This window comes from Melospiza georgiana, chromosome 19, assembly GCF_028018845.1.
Source record: "Melospiza georgiana isolate bMelGeo1 chromosome 19, bMelGeo1.pri, whole genome shotgun sequence".
Classification (NCBI taxonomy): Eukaryota; Metazoa; Chordata; class Aves; order Passeriformes; family Passerellidae; genus Melospiza; species Melospiza georgiana.
In genome coordinates this window covers 11,695,380-11,701,929 of record NC_080448.1, presented here as the reverse complement: position 1 = coordinate 11,701,929, position 6,550 = coordinate 11,695,380, and positions in this window count along the sequence as shown.

Genomic DNA, 6,550 nt, shown 5'->3' with positions numbered 1-6,550 from the left:
TGAGATAAACAGACCATGGAAGATTGTTTTGTCTTTTTTTTTTTTTTCCCTTTGCTTTTCCTTTTAGTGGCTTCAGGTTTTTCTTGTATTTTCTGAATTGATGAGGATTTATTTCACCTGAGGGAATGCAGCTGAGGGAATCCTGTTGGCAATTAACCCCCCCAGGGGTCGAGGCTATTTAGCTCAGTTATTTTTAGAGGCCTGGTTTGGGAAGGTTGGAGGTCTGTTAAAAGCAGGAAAGAGCTGTTGGTTTTGGGGTTTTTTTTTTTAGAATTTTTAAAATTTTTATGCATAAATGAAATAGTATTGATAATGTATCAAAAAGGATATTTTTTTAGCTTATAATGCTCTTTATTTTACTTTAAAATAAAGTATGTAGCATGTTTTCTTTAAAAAAATCAGTGAAGGTAAATATGCTTCTTAAGCACTGTGGTAAAGGGCTTTATTTTCTTGATAAATTATTGTGTTTTGAAAAATGAGTTAGGCTGCACCTTCTACTGCCTGGCAATCTTTTGTAGACAAACCTCGAGTGCCCACTCAGAAAAATAAATGTGTCTATGAAGGAAGAATGTTATATAAAGCCTCTCTGGAGTGTGTTATATATTCAGTCTGTAACTTATTTTGGTGGAGCCTGAAAAATAACCTTTATGGCATAAGCAATTTAATCTCTACATAGGGGTAGCATTTAAATATACAAGCACTTGGTTTTTTTATTAATACTCCATGTTTTTATATATTTGTATGTTGAACATTTTGGTGCTCTTTTATCATAAACAGTTTTTTTTGTTGTTGAATGTGTTACAGAGAGTTGGTGAAGTCCTCAGCCACTGTGTTGAGATAGCAGGTAAGCATAAAAATAACAGATTTAGCAGAAAAACTGAGTTATAGCAGACTGTTTTATTGAATAATTGGTTCCTCCTTAGTTGTAATGTTTCTTTAATTGTTTAATTCCTTTTTTTTTCCCCCTTAAACCATATTGGGAGCTTATTAACAAAACAACTCCATTCAATAATGCTTTTTTCACATCCGTAAATTATTTTAATGCAATCACTCATTAATCATTGCAGATGTTGGAAAATCCTTCCAGTGCTTGCTGGCAGAACTTCTGATGGATATCCTTATCTTTGTTGGTATCTTACTCTTTCCTTTTGTCTTTTTTTTTTATATGGAGAAATAGGAAAATTAAAAAGGACTTTTCCACAGGCTGCCAATGCCTGAGAGCAGAGAGGGTATGGATGTTGTTTGGGGAAAAGCCTTCAGTCAGCCTGGCTGCTGCAATCTGAGCTGTTTGAAGATGCAGCTGGGTGCCTGAGCCCCTCACAGGCACAGAATCTGGAGTGTGGGACATCTGGGTGTCACTGCAGGGGAAGAGGATGCAGGCAGGGATCACAAGGGGTGAATGTAGGAAGAAAATCTAATGGCGGTTGCTGTAAAAAAGAGAAACTGAACTGCCCTCAGAGATCAAACGACCTCTGGGGCTGTCAGATCTCCCTGTGTGGAAGGAGATCATGTGGAAGGGATTTTACATCTGCAGACATGGTTGTGGGATTTCAGGAGAGTGGCAGTGCAGCCTGGTGATGTTCTGCCCCCCCCTAAAAAGCTCAAAACTCTTAAAAATCCCAAATCCCAACCAGATACTGGCATTGAGTTGCTATTTCTGGACACCAGCGAGGTGCTGAAGCTCCCCTCTGCTGGAAGAGGCTGTTCCCACGGAAGGCTGAGAGTTGGGATTGCTCAGCCTGGGAAAGAGAAGGTTCAGGGTGACCCAGCTTCAGCTTCCAGCACCTGCAGGTGCCTGCAAGGGAGAGGCACTCTTTCCACAGGGAATGGCTTCACACCGATAGGATGGGTTTAGATTAGATTTTAGGAAGAAATTCGTCTTTGGGAGGGTGACACAGGGTGCACAGAGCAGCTGTGGCTGCCCCTGGATCCCTGGCAGTGCCCAAGGCCAGGCTGAAAGGGACTGGAGCAGCCTGGGACAATGGAAGGTGTCCCTGCCCATGGCAGGGGTGAGAATGGGATGGGCTTTAAGGTTCCTTCCAACCCAAATCATTCCATGATTCCTTCCCAGATGTGGATGGATCACTGACAAATCAATTTGGTCTGAAAATTACTGCAGAAAGCAGCAGTGTTGCCTTCATCTCACACCGAGCTTCAAACTGAAAATAGGGATTTTTTGTGGTTTTTTCCCCCCCTGTTGTACTCATAGATTTCTATTTCAGCCCAATTAGGAGCTGTATGTTCATTAAAACCCAAGCAACAGAATTGTCTCTCCTGCTGCTGCTTTTTGTCACTGCTGTGGCCTCAGGTCAGGTTAAGCCACCTGCAGCTTCACCTGACTCATTTGTGACTGAAACCAATCGGGGAGTGCTCACATCAGGAGCGTTTCTGGTGGGTGGATGTGGGAGGTGATTTCTGTCAGGGAAGTGCTGATTTGTGTTTGGAGCCCTCTCACTGACCCAGTGAGGAACTGAGAGGGGCTCTGCCTTTAATGACTGTCTCAAATGATTTAGTAAATAAATAAGTACTATATGTTTTTCTTTTCCAGGAATATGGTTCTAGAAAGCCTGGATGAAAAATATGGAATCTATTTAATGTGCTGCCAGTGAAAAAACGTTGTTTGCAGGCTTTCCTCAAAGGTAAGGTACTTGTCAGAGAACAAAAAGCTGTTTGTAAAATTCATGTGGTAACAAAGAGGAAGTTCACATTGGATGGAGTTGAAAATTTGAGCTAACTCATCAATGGGAAATTAAGATTTGGATCATTATCTGGCACAGTTTAGGATTTTCAGATTGGACCAGCAGTTTTTGTTTTGTTATGGGTTAAATGTGAGCTTGTTTGTGGACAGCTTTATTTTTTAAATTACTATAGCTGGGCATAGTTAGTGGAAAAAGAGGTTCCAAGAAAACAATAAAAACCTGCTGAATTTCCTTCCAATATGCTTATTTTGAAGTGGGAAGGAAGTGAACTGACATGGATAACATATGAACCTACTATATCTCCTTGATGTGGATATTAAAGGAACCTTGAAAATAGTTTATGGGGAAGTTGTTGGAGGCTTCTAATTTTAAATTCTTAACAGGAAATCATTAAACTGTAGAGGAGCCAACATAACAGACTGTTGCTCTAAAACAAGAGCTAAATGCAGAGCATCCACATGAACTTGTCACATCTTTTTAAATTTTTGTTTCCTTTCCTTTCATGTTTACTGCAACACATATCAATACATTTTAATTTCTGTTTTTCATGTGCATCAGTTGAGGGTCCCATTCTGAATGAGATGTGAAACCAGTGCCCTTACTGTTAGACCTCACAGCAAATGGGGAAATTCACATTTTCCATTGACCCAGGGGTGTTAACTCCTTGTGGGGTCCTTGTTCCTTCACTGACTGGGAAAAAACCTTTAAAAATGTGCATGTTGTTCACTTTTAGTTTCCTCTTTTACATGAGATTTCCATGCTTTATCTGAGCCCCTTGCTGAGGTGATTGGCACGTTTCACATGGGCTATCCAAGAGGTGGAACAACCTTTGGGCACTGTCAGCTGGGCTGATGGAGCTTAATTAGGTGCTTAATTAGGGGCTGGGGGAAGGAGAAGCATTCTGAGGTGTCTGGAAGCAGCAAGGTATGAAGGTGAGTCCCCAAATGCAGAGATGATTTTTAGGTGCAAAAGGCTTTAAGAACGTGGGTTTGCCAAAGCCAGGTGGGCACTGCTGCTTTCTGCTGTCCCATAATTAATAACTTTGTACCTAAATGATGAAATTTTCTGTGTCTGCCTTTAAGCTGACGTGAATTTTGATGTGTTGATAATTACATATATCTAATCTGTCAGACAAAATGAGTCATGGTTTTTGGAAAATATAACTTGGAGTTTCTTTAAAGCTGCCAGGGAGGAGAGGGCAGGAGGTTGGGGAGAGAAAGGGCAGGATGCTGCCCACCCAGCAGCACACTGGGGTGGGGAATTAGGAAGAATTTAAATGTACCTGGCTTGTTTCTTTTGATTGTCTGATACAGCTGAAAAGATAGAATTCTGGTGTAAAAAATGTAACTAATTTAGTTTAAGCCTATTTGAGATTTTTTTTAGGCCCCAGTTAGAAGAAAAACAGAACTGTTCATCACAAAAGGAACCATTGCCTTTAATTTTGAGAAATTATTTAAGTCAGTTGAACCAGAGCATTCTGAGGGAGGTTTGTTTCAGCAGCTTAGACAAAATGAGGATAAGCTATCATTACAGTAAAGTAAATATCTGATTGTGTTTGGGTTAGAAACATTTTATGTGAAATGAATTTAATTTTTACATAAAAAAGCTTTTAACTGTGAGTGGTTTAACCTGACTTCTGCAACAGAAATAGATAGCTGAAGAACCAAGGGCAGTTTCTGCTTAGCATTTGCTTCCTTTATGCATAAACCAAGAAAAGCACTCCTCATTTTTATAAAAGCATCAAGGGTGCATAAAAATTGCTAAATTGCCCTTCAGTTATTGCCTGTTCCTTAGGTCCTGGGGTTTGGAAATGGCAGTGGCACTTTCTGTCAAGCTTCATCTTTATTCAAAGTTTTTCTCCATGCATCAAACTTTACCTTTATTAGAAATTTTTCTCCCTACATCTTCAAGTTTTATATGTTCCTATTTCTGTGAGGGTCTGGTTTAGTTGAAGGGGTTTTTTTGTGAGCTGAAGGACTTCAGAAGAAAATGCAGAAATATGGTTTGAGTTGCTGCAGGATCTGCTGGTTGTGTGCCCTGTAAATCTTGAAGCAGTTTGCTTTTCCAAACAGCAGTTTGGAGAGTGCAGTTGTTGCAGGCAAAACCATCTTTAATGCATTGTAATTTGATTGAATTTGTGAGTGTAGGTAGGATTTATATGGCTATTGTCTCAATTGTAGGAGTAGTGACAGAAATGAGGCATTTTTTTCACTTGGGAAGGCAAAAGCAACACTTGGATATAAAAATACAGAAATATCTTAAGGTTTGGAAAGGTATTTCTTCCATAATAATTGGTTTTTTCCTTTGTTTCCTTCTTTTTACCAGACTACCTAAAGTATGTTTCTGTAAAGAGCAGGGGTAGGAGCCTCTCTGTGTGGTTCTGTTCCTGGAGTAGACTGTGATTTTCCACTCAAAATTATTCAGGAAAGCATTGCCTTTATTGAATGAGGCTATTCCACACATGACAATGTCTCTGGCTGCACTTATCCAGCTATGAAATAGGGATATTGTGCTTTTTTGGGAGCAATGTGCTTTAGATGTCTCTGTGACAATGTTTTGGTGTTTTTTTTTTTGGTTGACAGTTTCAAGTTTGTTTGTTTTCTGGCTACTTTGTAATTAAAAATGTCGTGTGATGTGTGTGGCAATGCAGGCCTAACCATTGATGTGTCATGTCCATGGTTTTAATGTTAATTAAGAGGGAAATAGTGATACATTGTGATGTTTGGGATTGCATAAAGCTCAATTTGGTCTTTGTCCCCTTTACACACTGCTGAAATGCCCAATATATTTATATAAAATACTGCTATGAAACTCCATGGTCAGATTTTTAAAGCAATTCTATATTGGGGTTGATGATCTGGTGATTGATCTGAGGGTATAAACACCTGTAAAGTAGGAAGGGATCCTTACCTGATAGGATTAGTGTGGATTAATTCATTAATGGTTGTAACAGGTTTGCAAATCCCTCAGCTCTCCAGGAACCCAAAGCTTTGTTGTATCCTTTTTATTTTTAAAATACTGCTGACTTTAATGTGGTTGATGGAAGGAAATCCAAAGGGCTTGCAGTCCTTAAGCCAAACAATTATCTCCAGGCAAGTATTTTTGCAAAATGCCGTGGTGGTTTTCGCTGTAGTGAGAAGGGGCTCTGGGAGCTGGCAGTAAAACAATCTCTGGAATTTCAGCTGTAAAAACGAAATGCACAAACCCCTCCAGCGTGAAGGAAACGTCTGAAATGGTCACGAGCATAAAACGGTGCTGGGATGTGTAATTCCAGAGGGGTCATGGGTGGGAATCGAGTGGGAAAATAGGAATGAAAGCAAGGAGCAGGGAAAGATGGGGGTCTGAGTAACAGTGGGGCTCCTGGAGCAGGGAAAGATGGGGATCTGAGTAACAGTGAGGATCCTGAGCAGGGAAAGATGGGGGTCTGAGTAACAGTGGGGCTCCTGGAGCAGGGGGAGACAGGAGGGCTGAGTAACAGTGCCTGGAGCAAGGGGAGCAATATCGCGCTTCCCGTTCTTCATCCTGCTTGCGATGCTGAGCTCTGTGAAGCCCTTTTGGAGCTCGTGTGGTGGAAGGGACCCGGGGGACACTCATGGCTCTCTACACCTTTCTTGTGAGGGCGACAGCAGGGGCAGACCCCGATCTCTGCTGAGCAGCGACAGCACCGGAGGGAGCGGCCTGAACTTGTGTCGGGCGGGAGATCAGGGAAAGGCTCTTCCCCCCAGCGCTGGCACTGCCCGTGCTCCCCAGGGAACGGGCACGGCCCCGAGGCTGCCGGAGCTCCCGGAGCGTTCGCACAGCGCTGCCAGGGCTGCCCAGCGAGGGTTATTGCGGTGTCAGCAGCAGGACCG